This window comes from Lissotriton helveticus, chromosome 4_1 (assembly GCF_964261635.1).
Source record: "Lissotriton helveticus chromosome 4_1, aLisHel1.1, whole genome shotgun sequence".
Taxonomy (NCBI): Eukaryota; Metazoa; Chordata; class Amphibia; order Caudata; family Salamandridae; genus Lissotriton; species Lissotriton helveticus.
In genome coordinates, this window is record NC_136063.1 from 1592909886 (window position 1) to 1592926302 (window position 16417).

The following is a 16417-nucleotide window of genomic DNA, read 5'->3' on the forward strand; positions in this document are numbered from 1 at the left end:
GACTAGGGAGTGCTAGGGAGTGCAGAGTGCAGAGTGCTAGGGAGTGCAGAGTGCTAGGGAGTGCAGAGTGCTATGGAGTGCAAGGGAGTGCTAGGGAGTGCAGAGTGACTAGGGAGTGCTAGGGAGTGCAGAGTAACTAGGGAGTGCTAGGGAGTGCAGAGTGACTAGGTAGTGCTAGGGAGTGCAGAGTGACTAGGGAGTGCTAGGGAGTGCTAGGGACTGCAGAGTGACTAGGGAGTGCTATGGAGTGCTAGGGACTGCAGAGTGACTGCAGAGATTAAGCTAATGGCAATGTAAATGACAATGCCATTTATTTATCTGTTTTCAAAAACAACACATAAATACAAATGTTGTCATTTACAATGCCAATAGCTCTAACTTTTCCAAAGGCGAAACCATTGCATTGTAAATGCTTGTTAATACAGGAATGACATTTTGGCATCCCAAGTAACCACATCTTTACATGATAGCCTGAGAACGGCGTGAAACAGTTTTCTTTAGTCCCTAGCTTCACCTGCTTGAATTCGGCACACTAGCAAATGCAGAGGAAAGGTCAATTTGATGGCAGTAATGCCTGTTAAATGGCCACAAAATACATTGTTCTTGTCATTGTAGTGTCACAACATCGTATCCACGCTCGCAAAGAATGCAGTTGTCCCTTCTGTATTCCATACCATAAAAGCAGAAAACAGCACATTTGTGTGACAATCATATCTGATTTCTTGTTATTTTGCTTTACAATTTGCTCATTTATAGCTAATCTGTTGTGATTTGTTTTATGGATGCCTTAATATGAAAAAATAGTTTAAAAAATAAAGAACACACAAATACTTATGGGATATGTCACATTTAATTCAATTTGTTTGATCATGAAATATTTAGGAGTTTATATACAGTTGTAATCAAGTAGAAAGGCTGAGCATAAAAATGTTGACGGGCAATCAGCAGTAGTGCATTATTGAAAGTCAATCACAGAATGCCGTTATCGGAAACCAAATCTACAATTCTTTTTTGAAGCGGTTTTCTCATTTGAAGACCAGCCATTCATATATATATCATACAGGACCATGCCCTGATGCTCACATGCTAAGCATTCTTTGTGCCTTATCAGTCAGAAAAAGCTATACTTTTTACCACTTATACCTATTTCAAAATTCCCACATTAGTCATGGAGGCTGGATCCAAAGCGAAAGTTCAGGATAATTAATGACTATGTAAATAGGTTTCACATATATTCACTGTAGACAGATTTCTCCTATTGGGACAGCGTGCACATCTGACCTTCCTGTTCCTACGTTGGATAAACCTGCTTTAAATTGAAATCTTATTATCTCGTGAGCATTTGCACGGACTTCCAACACGTGCTCAGTAGTCTGATGCAATCACATGAAATGTTCATGAGCCTATCTTCATTAAACAATGAGAGAAATACCACAGTTGATTAAAATGAGCAGTCCGCAGCACATAAAGAACAGCTGTAACATATAGGCCCTAACTCAATGAAACATGCCGGCTTGAGCAGCATGACTCTGTGTCCCTTAAATCCTTCCCTGAATCATCAAAATGATCCTGCTGATTTACCAGTCTGGCCATGCTAGGGGCTTAGTTTAAGGCACAGCATAGTTTTCCACTATCAACTAAGCATGCAACTCGGTGTTATATAGTCGGGGCCAATGGCAGAGTTATCATGCTATTGTCTACAATGGATTACTGATAAGCAGATACAACATCATTTTGTTGAGCGAACCACCCAATCCAAAGAGTACATGATAATGGAAGAGGGCTTCAGGTACCATGCCCCGGTGCTTTTCGTGGTCTTAAAAAAGTTCTGCCAGCAATACCAATGTCTGATGGGCGACTTCACTGGACAGCATGTTTCAGGATCCATCTAGAAAGGGATTGTCCCTTTTGAAACCGTCTTCGTAAAGCAGACACGACTGGAAGCGATAATGTCAGATAATGTTGTTTCTGTGTTGGTCAATAAACATATATGTAAGCCCTTAGTAAATGTTCCAGAAAGTCCATCTGCAGCTGTAAAGCTTATGGTTATCATTTAAAACCATGTAAAGAAGCCATCACAGTCTTCACTCTCTCTAGAAATAGAAAAATACAAGATTACAAAAATGGAAGCAGCATATCATAATCAATAAAGATGGGTACAAAATATGCATTCAGTGAAACAAGCAAACATGAAATACTAGTTAAACACATAAAAGTGAGACAAAAAACGGATTTTTCAGCCTTTGACAACATAAACTTGGAGCCAGTTTACTCGAAGAAGAAACATATATACCTTGGATGGTCTTATGGATACTTAAATATAAAGTGTTGTGTGCAGGAGGCCAGGTATCATTCAAAGGTTACATAACAGATTTAAACCATTGCATATTTAAGACTGAACATTATCTCTCAAGAAGATGCTGGGGATGTGTGCAAGGTTTAGGATATGATTGCAAAGGTTTCCAATATATTTCCAATAATATTTGGTTAAAATTGAATAACACGTATATGTTGAAGAAACAATTAATGGATATTCTATAGGTTCATCAAGAAACAAAGGCACATCAGCAGCTGCACGGTAGATCTGCATTACCCTTCTAATTCAGTTCAGTTATTATTATGCATTTTAGAAAAATTGTATTGCTCCTTTCTTTCCTGAAAAGCTTTACAGAATAATTACTAAAATGCTGTATTATCTTTTTTTTAATATTTTGTTAGGCTGGAATCTATCAGGACCTAGAAATAGAACAGATCTGCTTACACTGTAGTTACTGTGTATATAAGCTAGTTCGCTTCACTACAGTTAAGAATAATTATAATTTAGAGCTACATCACAACTTCACCAGTAATTCGAATGTGGTACCTTCCCACCTGCAATTATAATTATCAATACCTCATGTATGTAGATTTCCATGATCCGGCATTATAATGGGTTAACGAGTAATTCCTCACGAAATGCGGACTACAACTGGACACAATGTTTTCCCACCAATTGCTGTCCTTTTTCGCAGGAATACATTCTACAGTTTTGACTTCGGAAATTTCCCCCTGGAAATATAAAACACTAGCTTACCCGTCGCGCGTTGCTGCGATCTCAGAAGAAAGGAAATTCAAGGAAACTTGTTATGATAACATTCAATTTACATTGTGCCATTTTTATTGAAACTTATTCATTTTAATATGGAAAACATTTCAAAGTGTCGTTTTAATTCTATTTATTTATTTGAGTGCTTGTGGATACATAAATGGAAAAATTCAGTATTAAGATTATGAGGGCCTTGCGGGGCCGATATTTAAAAAAAATGTATGCCAGAAACCCTCGCGGGAGTGTACTCAACAACTACCCAAAGTTTTATGGCGATTGGATGAATGGTGTAGTAATGCATAAAAGACAAACAAACAGACAGACAGACAGACATACATACATACATTCGTTTTTATATATATAGATAAGCACTTATTTTATGAGCTTTATTTTACTGCATTCCCTTTGATACCAATTTGGCCGAAAACTCCTGTTTTTGTCCAACTCGGTATTAGGGGGGCCACATGTATAGAGGGCCTGTGACTTCTTAACCATATTTGCAGATCTGCCGTCCGCTTGTTTCTGGGTTTTCGCCCCTTGTCCTCATGATGAAGACCACCAATTAGCTTCAAGAATGTAGACCCTCGTCTGCACAAATGAAGGTTCCTTGTTTGGTTGCAAACATGTTGTTAACCAACTCAAAATGTGTTGGCCAGGGTGTTTTGGTGAAATAGCTGATAGATGTAAATAATAGAGATCAATTCAGCCCCTTCAAAATGTAGGTATGCAGCACACAATATGTGATTTATTTTAAATTCGGCATTAACACAGGCAGTAACTATGAAACACACTGTAAATGATGTACAATTCAACAAAGAAGCATGAATAAAATGTATTACAACCAAAGTGGATTAAACAAAAAATCCCTTCTTGCGCCTGGGGGACTTATACAGGAATATACTTACTCCCTGCAAAATATGTCAGGAAGAGATAAGGTCTGATACCTTCAGCGGGCCCGTGTCTCTCCCATCACAGAGCTAACAGGACTTAATGTTTTGAGTGGCTGGCAAAAGATTAGTTTTCAAGGGGAGCTATGAAGATACTATATGGCCTTTTCGCTACCCGCCAAGCTCTTCTGCTGCACAAATGTCCCATTTGTGAATTACAGTTTTAGGGTGCAACATGAATGAAAATGTGTATGGGCCTGCCGATGGTTATATGTGCTAATGGGTGTGTGTGTGTATATGAAGTAGTGCACTGCTGTGTGTGTCTATTGCTAGATGCCACACAAGCCTAAAAGGTAGGCTTTATCTATAAGCAGAAACATTTATTTCAGATATTCATCAATTACAGTACATAGGTAATGTATATTGTATTGATTAGATGGTTGACGGTAGCAACAATATCATTCTTCACTGAATAACACCACAGTAGAATCTTATTGTTAAGGACAAACATATAACTAGGGCTATATCGTATCACAGGCTAAGGGAAAACAAAAGACATGAACAGAGCAGACTTTCCACATATTTACAGGAGAAATGGTGGGTTACTCAATCAATTAGGGTTGGTGAAGTGCAGCTACTCATCCGCGAGGGTCTCCAGGCGCCTGGGGCAGTGGGGGGGTGTAGGGCTCTGTTGAGCCCTGGAGTAATTCGAAGAGCCAGGTCTTGAGGACCTTCCTGAACTGGTGCAGTGTGGGGACTTGCGGAGTGGAAGGCCATTCCAGGCCTTGGCTGAGAGGTAGGAGAGAAGGACTTTCCTCCTGTTCTGGTCTGGTCGATTAATGGGATGGTGGCTATGGAGAGATCAGCTGATCGGAGGTGCCTCTCGGTGCGTGGAAGGAGAGGCAGTTGTTTAGGTATGCTGGTCCGATGTTGTGGAGGGCCTTGTATGCGTGAGTGAGGGGCTTGAAGTTTATTCTTCTTTCGATGGGGAGCCAGTGAAGATCGCGGAGGTGTTGGGTGATGTGTTTGTGACGGGGATGTCTAGGGTCAGTCTCGCTGCGGCGTTCTGGACAGTCTGCTACTGATGAGGGTGTGTGTAACCATTTTTATGGATTCGGATGGGATCCATCTAAACGTTTTTCGGAGTATGCAGAGGGTGTTGTGCAGGCAGAGGAATGTTACATTCTACAGCAGATATCTTTTCAGATACATTTTGAATTCTTGGCGTAAGTCAAAGACAAATGTCAAGTGTCGAGGAGAGCTATGGTGGGCCTAGTAGCCAAAAGTCTCAGAACGTATAGGCAACACAGCATGGTTTATACGTTATCAGGATATTATAACTGACAGATTGTGGTGATACACCACATTTTGGTTTAGTACACCATTCATTTAAAAATGGATGCTGCTTACTGTGTTCTATTCAACTTGCTCCTGCTCATCCCCCTCCCAATCAGTGTCCCGCTGCAAGACTATCTTTCCTTTTATTCTGGAGAGAATGGAGGAAATGATGTAAATATTATTGCGTTAAATAGCATTGTGAATGAGGCTTCCATGGTGTACCCAAAGTCAAATTTTCAAGGACTTCCACTGGAAGTTCTAGAGAAGAAGTGGGAGTTCTACAAGAAATGTTTCATTTATGTTGTACAATCTCTGGGGTACAGTTGATGAGGAAGCAATGGAAGATTTCTATTACTTTAAGAAATGGGCTAGTTTCTAAACAGTTTTGTAAGTCCCAATTATTACGTTAATCCTGATTTGCCAAATGCGACCCTCAGCATGATCACGGTATGCTGAATTTGTAGAATCTATTAGTGTGCTTTTCTATAAAACCTTCTCTGCCCTGGTAGTTGGGGCTACCTCTTTTTGTCACCCTTTTTGCGGATTGATTATTTGGCGTGTGCGCTCTCAGTGCGGTTTTTTGAGGATACCGTGCCATTTTCAGATGTCCTACTATGATGTCAGTACGCGTCTTGAGTTTGACATTTAAAATTTTTATTTAGAACATGCCTAAGATTTATGATATTGCATTATTTCCTGTACTCTGATCTGCTGATCCTGCTCTGATCGGTTAAGATGATTTTTGCCTGTCTGGAAAAAGCCTTTTGACAATTTGTGATCTAGCACTCAGTCCTTTATGTGTATTATATTTTATACCATTTAACTCTGCTAAATTGGTGTTTCCCTGGTGAGGAGTGCAGTCCCTAACCACTAGATCTAACGTGAACTCTGGAATTTAAATATTATTAGTAATTATTGGGGTGATCAATTATTGGAAGTCAGGTGAATATTGTGATTCAGCTCCTGCAAAGTTGGTTTGCAGAGGATTGTTAGCATTAGAGCACCTCCCCTTTAACGGGTCCCCAAAATATTTTTGGATAATTTCTGGTCTTAAATTTCCCAATTAAAGGGAAGAGAATTTTGGATTATTGCCAATTTTCTGATGCTAGATCCTCCACTGAGCCGTATTGCTGTGCCTTTTTAAATGAGTTTGGAGTGTTAAATATAAATAAGGAATTTGAATATATGTTAAGTGTGTGGGGCTTATTCGGTTGAGGTCAGGGTTCGAAAGCAACATGGCTCCAGGAGACGGGTGCTGAGTAGCCCCAACAGGACCACGGGACCCTGACCCGTTATGGCGCAGTGCTTACAGTCCGTGCACGAGTTCCTGCAGGATGCCTTCGTCCCTGCTGTGGCGGCTCTGTGCAGCGAGGAAGCGGAACGACTCACTCGCAAGAACAACCTGAGCTTCTGTGAGCTGGTGCGGCCCTTCTGCCGCTTGACAAGTGAAGTTCATATGAGAGATCCCAACAATCAACTTCATGTGATAAAAAACCTGAAAATAGCTATTAACAACATTGTCACGCAGTCACCCCAGCCTGGATCCATACGGAAACTTCTGAATGATGTGGTTTCTACTAGCCAGCCACCGGATGGATTAGTAGCTAATGTGATTACTGCAGGCGATTATGATCTCAATATCAGTGATCGCACACTTAAAGCTAGCGTTCCTTGGTACGGTAATTGGAAAGACACTCTGATGGAACTGAACACATCCAAGTTTTATTCAGCCCCTACTCCTTGGTTTGAGTCCTACAGAGAGAACTTCCTCAAGTCCATGCCTGCATCAGATCATGAATTTTTAAACCACTTTTTAGCATGCATGCTTGTCGTTTCTTCTAGTGAACCAGAACCCGTCGAGCACTTTTTAAAGCTGTCGCAAGAACAACATAGAATTCAACACAGCAGTGATTATTCCTATCCAAAATGGTTTATACCAAACACGCTCAAATATTACGTTTTGCTGCATGATGTTGGCTCGGGAGAAGAACAGAGGGCTGATTCTATTTATGAAGAAATGAAACAGAAATATGGAACTCAGGGCTGTTATTTACTCAAAATTAATTCTCGAATTACTACTAACAGAGGAACAGATGAGCAGATACCCGACCCCTGGAGCCAGTATCTCCAGAAAAATAGTATTCAAAACCAGGACTCCTTTGAAGATGGACCATATCCAGTCATTAATACTAAAAATACAGAAAATCATATGATCACACAAGATGGATTAGAGCACCCAGCGAAAGATGGTTTTCCAAATAATTTTAAGAATCACCCACTTCAAACGGATCACCTTGTGGATTCCACTGAAAATTTTGATGTTTCAGAAGGTGTGAAACCTCCTGTCTTAATGAATGAGGTGAAAAAGTTAAATGCTTGTACCCCTCATGGGGGATGCTTAGCCCTCTTTGACCATGATCGAATTAGACAGTTCATCCAGGAGTTCACATTCAGAGGTCTTTTACCACATATAGAAAAAACTATACGGCAGCTCAATGACCAATTGATATCAAGAAGGGGGTTAAGCCGATCGTTGTTTTCTGCCACAAAAAAATGGTTTAGCGGTGGGAAGGTTCCTGAGAAAAGCATTAATGAACTGAAGAATACATCTGGTTTGTTGTATCCTCCAGAAGCTCCAGAGCTTCAAATAAGAAAAATGGCCGATTTATGTTTCTTGGTTCAGCATTATGAATTGGCATACAGCTGCTATCACACCGCAAAAAAGGATTTTTTGAGTGATCAAGCAATGCTGTATGCAGCTGGAGCGTTGGAAATGGCAGCTATATCAGCATTTCTGCAGCCTGGAGCTCCTAGGCCCTACCCAGCTCATTACATGGATACAGCAATTCAGACATACAGGGATATTTGCAAAAATATGGTATTAGCTGAGAGATGTTTCCTGCTTAGTGCTGAGATTTTAAAAAGCCAACTTAAATATTCGGAAGCCGCAGCTCTCTTGATAAGATTAACTAGTGAGGATTCGGACCTTCGCAGTGCAATTTTATTAGAGCAGGCAGCACACTGCTTTATAAACATGAAGACTCCCATGGTGAGAAAGTTTGCTTTCCATATGATACTGGCTGGTCATCGTTTTAGCAAAGCCGGACAGAAGCGGCACGCATTACGTTGTTACTGTCAAGCAATGCAAGTTTACAAAGTAAAAGGCTGGTGTCTAGCAGAAGATCACATTAACTTCACCATTGGACGTCAGTCATTTATACTTAGGCAACTGGACAATGCGGTATCCGCCTTCCGACACATACTGATCAATGATAGCAAACAGCCAGCAGCTCAACAGGGTGCATTTCTCAGAGAGTATCTTTTTGTTTACAAGAATGTAAGTCAGCTGTCTCCAGATGGTCCTTTACCTCAGCTTCCTTTGCCGCACATTAACACCTCAGCAACACAAGTTTTTTTTGGCCATGATCGGCGACCATCAGAAGGTGAAAAGCAGGCCTCGACGCACATTAGCCTGGATCAGGAGTATGACTATGAATCTTCACAGCAATGGAGAGAACTTCAAGAGCAAGTTGTCACTGTAGTTAATAAAGGAATAATACCACCTAATTTTCAGCCCACACAGTACTGCTTGAGTAGTTATTCGGATAACTCTAGATTTCCACTTGCTGTGGTTCAAGAACCAATAACTGTTGAAGTGGCCTTCAGAAACCCGTTGAAGGTTTCACTCCTGTTGACTGATTTGTCACTTCTTTGGAAATTCCAACCAAAGGACTTCAGTCGCCAACATAACGGTGAACCAAGGGAGCCCATAAGCAACGAGAAGGATTCTTTTCCAAAGGACATAGATGTCAATGACATAATTGGAATGGAAGTTATCAAGGAATTTTTAATTAATAGTGAAGAGACGAAGTTGGCAAGATTAAAGCTCTTTCCACATCAAACTGGGGAGCTGCATATTCTTGGAGTGGTTTACAATCTGGGCACACTTCAAAGTATTGCAACTGTAGATGGTGTCGGCCCTGCAAATTCCTTGCAAACCGGAAGTTCATGTCTAATGGAATGTCAGTACGTGGACGGCAAGACTTAGAAATTCAAGGCCCTCGACTTAATAGCACAAAAGAAGAGAAAACGTCCATTCAATATGGAGCTGATCGTCGTTTAGATCCCATTATCACCCCCCCCCCCCTATGCTTTTATTAGAGGTGTTCTTTATCAATTTTCCAACTGGATTACTATGTGGAGAAGTCAGAAAAGCATACGTGGAATTTGTGAATGTGAGCAAGTGTCCTCTTAAAAATTTAAAGGTGGTTTCCAAATGTCCAGAATTTTTCACCTTTGGTAGCAGTACATCTCCTCTGACACCACTGAGTCCTTCCACCTCTGAGAACTGTAGTGCTTACAAGACTGTAGTGACAGATTCTACCTCAGAATGCACAGCACTGTTGTCCTCTGCTGCTCCTTTAGAGTTTGGTGTTGGCTCTAGAATTCAAGCAGAGGTAATAGACATCCCCCTTACAGATTCTGTCCTTTCCCCTGGGGCTTCAGTTCAGCTACCTCTATGGTTATGTGGACCAGATGAAGAAGGTGTTCATGAGATCAACTTTTTATTTTACTATGAAAGCACAGAGAAACAGTAAAAAATGAGTCATATGGTTTTAAGACATACTGCTGTTGTGTGTACCAGCCGTTCGCTGAATATACAAGCCACTTCCAGCAGAAGTAATGCCCTTGAAGAGCAAGAAAGCAAAGGTGGCAGCATGCTGGTGTTTGTGGATGTTGAAAATGTAAATACTAGTGACGCTGGCGTGAAAGAATTTCACATTGTGCAAGTGTCCAGTAGCAGTCATCAGTGGATGTTGCAAAAATGCGTAAATATTGCAGACCGGAGAGATTCCAAACTTACTAGTAGAGAGAGGGGAAAGTTGTGCTTTAAAGCCGTAAGGTGTAAAGCCTCAGAAGAACCTATGCACTTAGAAAAATTCACATTTGGCGATATTGTCTTTGAAAGAGAACAGATCCTAAGTTCAACCACCCCATGTGCCGACTTTCTTTTCCGAAGCTTACTATCATCTAAACTGAAAAGAAAAGTGGTGCATGCAAATTCTCATGTTTCTGGAAAATCTTCGTATGATAAAGCAATTCAGCTATTACAGAAGTGCACTGAACTGAATCTAAGTATTATTGTACTATGGAAGGCGTATGTGGTTGAAGACAACAAGCAGGTTATTTTAGAAAGTCAGCATCATGTTACCCTTGAATGTTTCGGAAAAGAAGCATTGTCCTTTCCTCCAAAGCAGGAGCTACCAGAAATGTCTCTCTTGAAATTTAAAGAGCCTGAGAGCATTGCAGTTCCTGTCAAACCACCATCAGACCAGCTTTCAAATCTCATAAAAACTTGTTTTCACTACCCAGAATCCTTTGGTCACCCATTTCATCAAAAAAGCCGGTGCTTAGTACCAGTCACTCTTGTACTTTCAAATTGTTCTCAGGCTGAAGTTGATGTAATCATTGATTTAAGGCATAAAGCAACAAGCCCAGAAGCACTAGAAATCCATGGTTCCTTCACGTGGCTTGGAAAAACCCAATATAAACTTCTTCTTAAAAGCCAACAGGTCTACAGTGTACAATTAAAAGCGTGTTTTGTACACACCGGCATCTATAATCTTGGGACTCCTAGAGTATTCGCCAGGTTGGCAGATCAGGTCACACTATTTGAAGCAAGCCCACAGAACTCCATGCCAGCACTTATCGTTATAAATAGTGCTTGATCACATCATGCAAGATTGTGCAACTGAAGTTCTCTTCTACAACTCTACGCAAAAAAAGCACATTCGTCTTATGGAATTTTCTAATAGTACTGTGCTTTTTTTTTTTACAAAGAGGAAAGGAACTGGTATGACCTAGCATTTAATATGTGCAATCCTCTTTAGGTCAATAGTCTGATAAAAAAAATACAAGTCATGCAACTAAAAATGTGTGTACAATTAGGAAAAAGGTTTATTTCCTCTTTCATGGTATTTCAATTAGTCTATTCCTGGCGTAAGAATTCACCAGACAAACCCTAGTTAAATTAAACAGTACATACAACTGTGGTCAAACCTTCCAATGAGATGTGATAAGTGAGAATATATTGGAAAGTGATACTGAAAATATATTTTTCTGAATCACACCACACACAGTTGATATTTCCAAATGTACTGTCAAATTTCATATGGGTATAAGTGCAAATTATGTTCTTTACACAATTCTCTTAAATCTACGTTGTGAACTTGTTTTCCTAAAAATCGAAGCATATATATATATATATATATATATATATATATATATATATATATATATATATATATATATATATATATACGCAAATACATACACACACTTATTAGTTTCCCTGATGTTTTGAAATGCTTTGAATTCTGTTTGGTGGCTATTTTTTATTATTCATCTCAATACAGAATGCACTATTTCACATACATGAGATTGTCATTAAAATTAAGTCATCCACTTTATTACATACCGCTAACTATTGAGTTCAACTGTTAATATGTCTACTCATGTTAATGAAAGGTAAACTTTTCAATAAATGATGTATTATATTTATAACAAATGTATTGTAAATAGAATAAAATATAAACCTTAACTGTTTAATGAATTTTCTTGCAGAAATTATTATATGCTAAATTGCTAAATTATGTTATCAACCTACAATAATGTACATAACCATTACACATTTTAACATGTCCATGAGTATATAAATGTAAATTGTTTTGAAGTGTGTTCTGTGATGATGGATTGATGTTTCTGTGAAGAGTTGCTTGGATATGCATTGATGTTAGTGGCTTCAATTGGTGGGTTGATCACTGTTCTAATGTATGATTTGGATTTGTGAACCCATTTGATATTATTTTGAAAAGATTACGTTGATTATCGGATTTCTTTATAAACCAAGATCTCGAGATATTATTGACTTGTCTGTATTGTGGTGTGTAGAGCGAGGTGCTGCTTACATATTGATGTTCTTATTTAATGAGTTACTTTTCCAGGCTGAGAGATTAATTTTGAGATGCTGTGCTTTCCCTGAGTGCACAGTGGTGAAGTACATTACCTCAGGAGGTAGAATTATGCAATTCAGAAGTTTGCCTAGTGAGAGTTTGGGAATTTTTGAAGATCTAGTTTATTTTCTGGAATTTATTGTCTGGCATTCAACTTGAAACTGAGTATTTCTTCTTTTTTTTCTTGTTTGGTTTAGCATACTCTGTGCTGTACAATAATGATTTACTTTTCCTTCAATCATAAGTAGACAAGGTGTTTACTGAATTCTAATGTCTACTGAGATCCTGAATTTGGTTTTACTGTTCACGAAGAAACCGCAATGTGATTGGCAGTTCAGCCAGGAAGCTGCACTGAGAATGATGGTTCCTCACACCCTAGCTGTGCTACGATGTGTTTTTAGTCAGCGTAGTTGTGCTGTGATATGTTGACCTTTGACCGAGCTGTGCTACTATTGGTTGTTGTTTGCTGTGTTTTTGAGTTATTATGAATTGTTGGGTTGATTTGAGGATGAATACGTGTAAACAAGGGAATAGTATTTACTAAATTCAAGCCTAACAAAGAGAAGATGCTAAAGGAGAGCCAGAAAATGCCAAAAGAGGGCACACCAGCACTTGAAATGATGGAAGAGATTTGGGTATTTTATGTGTGTCTGGATTCCTGAATGGAATAAATATACAGCACAAAATGAACAATTGCAGTTTCCCATGGAGGGCACCTTTAATTTCGAAAAACTGAAATTCTTGCGTTAAACTATGTATGACAGAACTATTAAGAAGTCCTTGACGGGGTGGTTAGTGTCTAAAATGGACAGTGAAGAGAAGTCAAAGAGAATGAATAAGATGGAGAGGGTTAGGTCATTTCCTGTTATAATTAAGGAAACAGAGTAGGGCAAAACAGTTGAGACAAAAGAGAAAAAAGATGGATAGTCAGATAATGATGAGGCACATGTTTTAATGAATTGTTGATTTCGGGAACTCCACTGTGCACAGATGAACAGGTAGCACTGATTCAGACTACCGTTGGAGTTGGTGGAAGGGGAAGTTCAGTGGCAGTGCAAGCTCATACTGGAGTTGCAACAAGTGAACCACAGAGATTTCAGTCATTGTGCCAGTGCCTAGTGCAAGGTGCAGGGAGCAATTTACAAAGAGAATGAAGAGCGAACCACCACCTAAAGAAATCTGTATTTGTATCCAGAAGATAGAATTTGGGGAGATTCTTCAGGGTAATGTAGACTTGAACCGAATACGGACATGCAATGCACATAAAATGAGATACATAATCAAAGAAGTATTCAGGTGTGTCACTGAAGCACATGAAAAATTGGAGGAGTTGAACGGGATGTTGGTATTAGTAGAATAAAAACTGTCTAACTAAATTATAAAATGGATTTAACTCATGGTGAAATTAAAGAGGTGGGACTCATTACATTACAAGGACAAGGAACAAGGGGATCCTACTCACAAGTTACCAGGGTAGTAAATATTGTCAGAAACAACGGTTCCTGTGGGATAATAAGGCAATCTATATTGGTATGAATATTTCACAATCGCAGTGGGAAGGGTTAGGGTGATTTCAAAAGGAGAAGAGACCACAAACACCTTTGTTTCAATTTATCACAATTGTTTTTATATTTTTTTGAACGGTTAATCAAATATGTACAAAAACGAAATAAAGACAATGGTGCGAGGTGTCCCTAGTGAAACTGGAACCTAAAACATTGGTGACAAATTTGTAACATTTGCGCTTGGTTTCCAAATTTTTACAACGTCAACCATTTCAAAATATACATAGTATGTACCGCGACTGAATATAATGATCAGCGTAGGTTAATGGTTCGCTTTGGTTCTATGCCGACGACGTTTCAACCCTTTGTGCAATGTAGGGTCTCTTAAGGACCTAGGAATTTAGGCGCATCTAAAAGGAAATTAATACTCTCAGTGTGTGGCCAAATTAATAGGAGCAACGTTGCTTGAATTGGAGCGACAAAGGACTATTGGAGACAAGAACTAGACGCATTCAGGTACCCACTACATTAATTATTGCTTTACTCCGTATTGTCCTACAATCCAACGATTTTGTCTCAGATGGTAGCTTCTATCAGCAATGTTACGGGAGCAGCATGGGGGCCGTTTTACATGGATTATGTGGAACAAAAATTTGCCCCGAATACAACAAACATGTGCCGTTCCAACATTAAGTAATGGAAAAGGTACATAGATGACATGTTTCTAATTTGGTCTGGGATTTGCTTGCTTTCATGCTTAATTTCCCAAAGTTGAGGGAAGATGTGGCAAGGTGGTATGATGAGTTGCATAAATTGACGAGACTCTTTTTAATGTTGTGGACAATTTTGAATTCATTATTTGAAATTGTTGTAACAGGAGACTTGTGGTTGGAATGTAAGGTGAGTGTGGGATGGCCATTACAGGAACCCCCTAAGCATGGTCCTAATAATGCATCCTGAGCAGAAGAAGCTGATAAACATAAGACAGTGATGGAGCATTTGAAGCAACGTATTCCAGAAAGTGCTATAAATTAGGAAAAGATTTTTAGAATGACACAGGAAAGATACAGTGCATTCCTATTATGAGAGGTTCATACAGAGTCGAAAATCCAGAGAAAATGGTTTTGGGGGTTTCATTTCTGCATTTGTGAATAGGCTTGAGGCAGAGATTAGAAATCACATTCATCAAAGTGAACTGTGTTGGTCAACAAAAGGCAATGATGAGATTTTGAAATTGCCAAATAATAGTAGTGATTATTTGGAGAAGAAACAGAAATCCTTGAAGGAAAAACTGATGATTGCTAAGAATAAGCAGTTTGAGAAGGGACAAACAGGTTCAATGAGAATTTTGAGAGAAATTGGAACGGAATGAATGGCATGAATCAGATGGTGTAGAAAGATAAAGTAAAGGGTATGATTGGGAATGCTGAGACGTTGAGACTTTAAAGAATACCAAGGCTTGCTTGCCTTCTGTGTTGGCGGATAGGGCATTGGAAGAGCGAATGTAGACAGAATTTAGATCAAATTCAAGAAAGCCCAAAAGTAAGGTAGAGAAATAATGCAATATCAAACGATAAGAATTTAGGACAGAATATGCACAGTCGAAAAATTACTGAATGCCAATTCTGTCAGCCCCAGTGATCTAGCAGAATATCAGAAATAAAATATCATATAACCCAGGTTATTCTCAGGATACCATGATCAATAATGATGAAATGGTAGGCACCAGTTCACAATGACAGTGACTGAGAGGGGAGTAAGATTGCTTACTAAGAGTAGTTTTAGAGGTAGGTCAAAACTGCCAGTATGTTGACGCAGAGGTCAATGGTCATCCCACTTCATTTTTAATTGGTACGGGTTCTACCTGTTCTACAATATGTTCTGTGGAAGATCCGAACCTATGCCTCTTGGGAAAAAAAGTGCAAGTTATAAGGCTTAGTAACAAACAGATTGTAAATCAAGTGTCAGAAGATGTGCTGGTTACAATAGAACAGATGTGAAATAAGCATCAGTTAATTGTACGTGATTCAAGTCCAGTGAATTTGCTTGGAATGGATATTCTTTGTAAGATGAACTGTGTTATTTACTGTACAGCGGATGGTGTTGCATTGGAAACACAGGATGAAGATTCACTTTTTAAAATAAATACATTAGAGTCCAAAATTGAAAAGTAGCATATTTTCACAAACAAAGATCTCCATCCTGATTTGAGGTTCACAGAGTAGAAGTATGGAATTTTGTAGGCTGGGAAATTGGATTAATCAAAACAGCAAAGACCGCAATAGTAAAGATAAAAGGAGGTGCAATATTTCCAAGAACTACAAAGTACATACTTTCAAAAGAGGTTTTAAATAGTGTTTTTAAATATATGAATATATTGTAAACGATTTGCATATATATTCTTGCAGCCCTGAAGAATTCCTAAGGGGCATGAAGAGCATTGGCTATGGCTGCAATCAAAACATGTTTGTGAGAAGATGTATAATAAATAATTTAATATAAAATGCTATAAGGCTCTGCTGCTGTTTCATTGAAACATAGACAATTGATCTACATCACCCAAGGAGTAATACTGTACTTGAGATCTGA

The 16417-nt window shown here is 39.1% G+C and overlaps 1 protein-coding gene and 1 pseudogene across 1 annotated transcript in view; one reads left to right on the forward strand and one right to left on the reverse strand.

Annotated features, from left to right (window-relative positions):
* Positions 1-831: 831 nt before the first annotated feature.
* The window catches only part of STARD3NL (STARD3 N-terminal like), a 180856-nt gene continuing 165270 nt past the window's right edge, over positions 832-16417 (reverse strand). Inside the window, exon 9 of the mRNA XM_078688212.1 lies at positions 832-2093. The gene's annotated coding sequence lies outside the window, so the exon portion shown is untranslated. The remainder of the gene's footprint in view (positions 2094-16417) is intronic.
* LOC144829263 (trafficking protein particle complex subunit 8 pseudogene) lies at positions 6502-11073 on the forward strand (annotated as a pseudogene).